Below are 6,534 nucleotides of genomic sequence, written 5' to 3'. Positions count from 1 at the left end.
CACCCAGAGGGAACCTTCTCAGGTACGAGGAGAACGTACAAACTCCACACAGGAAGGGCGTGAGGTTCAAACCCAGAACCTTCTCTCTCTGAGGAGACAATGATAACCACTGCAGCCCTGTGACACCGAGTCCTGATATTCAATAAGAAGAGTGAAGGAGATAAAAATAAGACAGAGAATATAAGACAAGTGAAAAAAAAGGTGTTCTCCTTTAATGTCTCTCTGCATTTTCCCTCTCGTAAACCACTTTGTCTGGCTAAATTAAAAGTAAACTAAATATAGTGATTATAAAGGGAAGTTGTATCTTTACCTGTGTAAATAATTAACACATCCTGCACTGTGGACATTTCATCCTGTAGATTCAGCTGCAGGTAAAATTCACGAGACTTCCTGGGGAATTAAACCTCATGACCTTGAGGTCAACCTGAGGCCCATAAGCTTCTGCGCTTATTATTGAGATCCTCCTCCTGACATCCTTAAGGTATTCCACACAGTGTGTCCAAAAGTATTCAGACATCCGACCATCACACCCGTATGTGTTTCACATCCCATTCCGAACCCCGGGGCATTCAGCCACAGGAGAGTGAGTGAGGTCGGGCACTGATGTTCAGCAAAAAGACCTGGTGCTCATTCAGCATTAAATTCACTCCAGAGGTGTTAAATGGGCTCTGTGCAGGACACTAGAGTTCTTCTACGCCAACTTCAGCCTTTTTTCGGCCTTACTTTGTGCACGTGGGCATTGTCAGGCTGGAACAGGTTTGGGCCTCTTAGTTCCAGTGAAGGGAAATTGTAAATCTTACAGCAGCGTACAAAGACATTCTGTACAATTGTGTGCTTCCAGCTTTGTGGTAACAGTTTAGAGAAAACTACACATGGATGTGAGGGGAGGGTGTCCACATACTTTTGGCCAAAAAGTGTATAGAGTGTAAAAGTCCAGCTGAATATTTGTCATCCTAGTAGCAGCACTTTTATGAAGATAAAAGCTCTAAATATTCTAAAGAACCCTTGAAAAACCCTTACAAACCTCTACAAGCTCCTTCTTCCTCGACTGATTCCTGACTTTGACCAACGACCAAAGATTTAGGAAAATCTCATCTCTCTTTTTCTGAATTATGACCATGAAGAGATGTGAGACTTTTGTGTTGATATGGCTGGAGTTTTATTCAGGCCTTAATGCGGCTCCTCCTTCACCACTCTGTGACTCGAACCAATCAAATTCTCTCTCTCTCTCTCTCTCTCTCTCTCGCTCCACCCCGGATCTCACCCACTCTTTCATACTGAAGACTCAAAACTGAAATATTAAAATGAACTGTCAGGAGATAGACCATGTGGTGCAGGTTTTCTGTAAATGAGTTTTAATGAATCAGGATCAGAGAAGCGAAATAAAAAGAATTCGGTGCTCAGTGAATTTGATCGCATTTTATAGACAAATATATTATGATGTAATATTTGGATGGAGGTTAAATACATGCATGAATACAGGTTTTCTCACAAAGATGAATAAACTGGTCTTTATTTCTGTGTGTAAAGTATGTCTGTGGTTTTGTAGCTCTGTTTATCTCTTTGCTCTCTGACACACTGCAGCTCTGAGTGTTTCATCTCTGATGGTGTTTCTGAGAAAAGCGACTCAGGCGGTCAGAGCGGCCTGCAGGTTCTCACCTCTCAAACTTTCCACAGGATGTGTGGTTATTTTTTTCTCTCTCAGGCCACGCTGTTGTTTTTCAGATACAATCCAGAATTAGAATCATCTTCATAGCCTTTCTATAAATGTGTGAAATTGTAACTCCTCTCTTCTAAAGCACCAGATTTCACTTTAATCTGCTCTAAACACACAGCAGCATGGTCACGGAGTTTATAAGCCACACCACTCTCAGTTTTAACTTCCCACACCAGACCTGTGTGTGCATTCTGTGTGTGCTGAGGGACAGTGAAGGGGAACGAGCTTCTTATGAGGCCCAGAGCTGTGAAAGGTCACATGTCCGACTTGTTTATCGAGCCAAGTTCAAAAGTTTGCATCCCCCTAAGTTTTTGGATGTGATATATAATAATCTGTTTTACCATTTCAGTGCAAAAATATATCTAAAGAGTTAAAAAATAAATAAATAAATAAATAAATAAAAGATAAGAAAGAGGTTATTAAGGCAAAATATGATGGGTATATCAGTTATTAGAGAATATTTACATATATTACATACTGAAAAGGAAAGGGTTTTTGTCATTTATTGGTTTGTTTGTTTGTTTTAACCCTCAGTTTGGTCACCTCTCAGTCTCCACCCACCAGCCAGCAGCCGTAATCCATTATAATGCTGTTACTTTAAGGTGTTAATATTAAACACACTGCTGATGCCCAACATGTCTGTTCATGTGTGAGTGAAAAAGAGACACTAAAAGTTTTCACCCCTTCATGTGTCAGGCTGAGATTCAGCAGCAGCTCAACACCCCGCCCTGAACTTCCTGATTCGAGGTTAGTGGGCGGAGCTTCTTATAATCCACCAGATCATAAACCTCAGGGCAGAAAGCTCCTTCTTCACTTGTCCTGATCTCATCAAACATCTGCAGGTGCCATTTCTCAGGAACACTCGTAGCTGTGACCTCCGTCTCTTCTTTATTCATGTTTTGTAAATACTATAAATAGGAGAACTGGGCTGATGTTATCATTGGAAATTTGCTGTGGTGTAAGAGGAATAAAACACTTTGGGCTGTGCTGTCATAGGAAAATAATCAACTTCAGGCTGGTAACAGTGAATCCTCTGCATGCCTGTGTACCGTATTGAGCTGGATTTCTTCTTGTCTTAAACCTGTCACTGTGTTTTCACAGTGTTATCGATACTGTATGGACAGAACACATGGACTGTCTTGTGGTTGAGTTCTGAAAGCAGGACAAGTCCATCCATCCATCCATCCATCCATCCATTATCTGTAGCCGCTTATCCTGTCCTACAGGGTCACAGGCAAGCTGTCATCTTACTGAAATAGTGAAAATAGTGAAAATACAGTTTCTTATGGCAATAAAGATGAATTTGTCTTGAGATCATAACTTTTTATTTACTGCAGTCCTGTGAGGAATGAGGGATCATTTTTGTTTAAGATTTTATAAGTGCATTCTTCTTCTTCTTCAGTCCTCTTCTGTGACTCTAACTCATCAGTTCTCACGCTCCTTAACCCTTTCCATGTCAGAGTTTTCCTCTATGAACCCTGTCACACTGCACTGCCTCCATCTAGTGACACAGTATTTCTTTTCTGTTCCTTCTTCATTGTTCCTTTTTGCAGCCGGGGACCACTTTCAGTTCAAAAATAAAACCATTCACCCCCCCTCCCCCCATACCACTATAAATCTTAATTTTACAATTTAAATCACTGTTATTGTCACACACCAAAGACAAAGATACAGAACAGAAAGTAAATCTGGAACCCTGGAGTTTTGTGGAACTTATTTACCATCACTGAATAGAAATTGTTGAACAGTAGCGATCAGCTCTGAGTAAGCTGGCACACTTGGGACTTAAACATCAACCAGTCTGTCCTATAAGAACCATTTGATCTATTAAATGAAACGTGACACTTGGGTTCACTTTGATGTCCAGTATATTATTGTGTCCTGGTCTTTGTGTCCTTTTGAGCCACTCTATCAGAGAAAGTCTGTTCCAGTATTGAAGAAAGAATCTTGGGAAAACTCTTTTCACCCCCTGAGCAGGTGCAGTCAGACCCAGTCAAAACAACACCATCAGGACAAACTGTACAGATATTCGACAACACATGAGAGTGTTGACATTTTGCAAGCTTGTTCATGACCCCAAATGAGGCAAAGTTATGCGATTTTATTCATAAAAAGAGACTCGAAGCAGTATTTCAGACAAATCAAAAACATAAATGAGTCAAAACAGCCCCCAACATAAGAGGAGGATTAAACTGCTGATTTTGTGTTGTCAGGTGCCTTGTAATGTTCTAGAATCTCAGCAGTGACTGTATCTATAGGTGGACACTGTGACAGGTCTTCAAAAGTAAATCCGTGTCTCTAAGGCCCTCTAGTGGCTGGCTGCAGTACAGTTTAAACCCCACCCAACCCCATATTGTGTATTTGTAGCTGACTGAGGTTCCGTGCTTTATGTTGATCTGGCAACCAGTGCATTGTGTCACAAGAGTTTCAACACCACGGACAGCGACACACTTTCACTCCTCACTGCTCTTCTCTCTGATCTCAAACTCACACATTTCTGCTCTCTCTCTCTCTCTCTCTCTCTCTCTCTCTCTCTCTCTCTCATACTGTCACCACACACTTTTTACACTTTTCCCTTCACTTCACTCTAAACACCAGCTACTGGTGAGTATCAGCGTGGAGCAAAACATTATAATATTTTAATATTTTAGGATCAAGAACTAATACACAAAACACAAAGGCTCAGATGTACGGTGGGTGGGGGGGTCATCGGATCATTTTAAACAAAGGTCAAGAAATGAAGTGATTAAATTAACTGAAAAAACCTCCACTGACAACACAGTGTGTATGTTGGGTGGATATTTACGTTAATTATGTGAATGGCATTGAGCACAGGCTCTTATCCACAGTGACATACAACATACCCAGAGCAGCCTGGGGGGCAGTTGGGGGTTAGATGCCTTGCTCAAGGGCAATTCAACCGTTCCTGCTGGTCCAGGGAATCGAACCAGTGACCTTTTGGTCTCAAAGCTGCTTCACAGGGTGATGGAAATCTGAAGATGGTTATATCAAATGGTATCCTTCAGCAAAGCAAAGCTAAGGCAGGCTGTTATTTATTTATTTTCTATATTTGCAGCCTCCTTCCTCCTCATTTTGTTGATCTTTATTTTCATACAATCAAGAAAAAGTGCAGCATTCTAGTCTTCAATACACAAAATGACTCAGTTTCACACAAAGTTCTTTATTTACTAAGAAATATTTATGAATGTACAACCATATCACTGATCATGATTTTCTGTTATACCCCCATAGCACACTGGCTAACATGCTAACTAACAGACATTAGTTATTCGTCACTAAAATTCAGTGATGAAGGTTTTATGCTTTGTCCTGATCCTCTGTACTGTAACTGCAACAGACACATAAAGTGTCTAACAGTCTTTTCTTCTCTTCACACTTCTGTAACCCTGCAGAGACCTCGACCTCAATTACATTTAGTTTTTAATCATCACCTTGGAATGTTCCATCATGTTAATATCGATTTCCAATCAGGCTAAAGATTAAAAGTATGAGAGGAATGAACATTAGACATGGTCCGATATTTATGACCTAAGAAAGAGGAGAGTAAATCACGTCAGTGTACACATTATCATGAGCTCGTTCTCTCTTCCCTCGTGTTTTACTGAAGTGTGAGGCAGCAAAGTTCAGCTCTACAGCATCACGACTCTGTGGGAATGAAATATGAAATGATTACTTCATGGAAATATGAGCACATTGTAACAGTTAGCCTGTTTGAGCGGGATTAGATTTCCAAAAAATGTAATGTGGACAAGATGAAGTCAAGACACAGCTTTCATCTGAATCTGTTACAAGGTTTAGGTAAGTTCATAATAATAATAATAATAATAATAATAATAATAATAATAATAAGCGTAAACTCAGCATTAGTGACCTGATTTGGTGTTTTCTTGACCACAGAGTCTTGAGATCTCCCTATAAAAAGAAAAAAAAATGTTTATGTTGAGATCCAGATTTAATATACAGTATATTGCTGTTTAATGAGGACTCACAATACTACTACTACTACTACTACTACTACTAATAATAATAATAATAATATAGTTCAACTTATATCATGCCTTTCTCACAGCCAAGGTTGCTTTACAGTTACAAAAAAAAAAAAAAACTGTCCACCAAAGAGGCTCAGGATGTAATTCCAGTGGTGTAGCTACCCACAGTCCCACCAAAAGGTGTATGAGGGTATGTCCCACACCGCCTGCACGGCCGCCACGACACCGCCGGGCAATATCACTCTGAACACCACGCCATGGATCTACAAAGTGATCACAAAAGCACTGCCACACAGAGCGCTAGTGTGTCCCAAACAACCTGCACAGCCACTGCGATGCCACCGAACAACATCACTCAGAACACCGTGCCAAAGACAGAAGTACCGCCACACAGATCGCTGGATAACCCTGATGTAAAAAGAGCAACGAGCTCACTGCAGTCCATAGTGAGCAGCACAGGCATCACTCACAGTGCACCAAGGCCTGAAGGAAACCGACACCCAAAACTGGGTCAGGAGCTACACCACAACCAGCGGGCAAAACATTCAAACAAAGAACAAACATCAAACTGTAGAAACACAAAAAGAAAAACAAAGGGGGGAAAATAAAAATAAAAAGCTCCGGTGAGAAGCAGCAGCCAAAATGCGCACAGCATCGTCTCAACTGGAAACAGAAACGGAGTAAATGTGCAGCAGTTTGGGGAAAAAAAAACAAACCACTTTATGTGACTGAGGCTGAATTCTGGAGTAAAAATGATGTAAAATCAGGTTTTGAGAATTGTGTTGGGGGTTGTTTTTTCGCCCTGTA

Source organism: Neoarius graeffei, chromosome 8, assembly GCF_027579695.1.
Source record: "Neoarius graeffei isolate fNeoGra1 chromosome 8, fNeoGra1.pri, whole genome shotgun sequence".
NCBI lineage: Eukaryota > Metazoa > Chordata > Actinopteri > Siluriformes > Ariidae > Neoarius > Neoarius graeffei.
The sequence above is the reverse complement of the archived record's forward strand: the minus strand, read 5'-3'. Positions refer to the sequence as shown.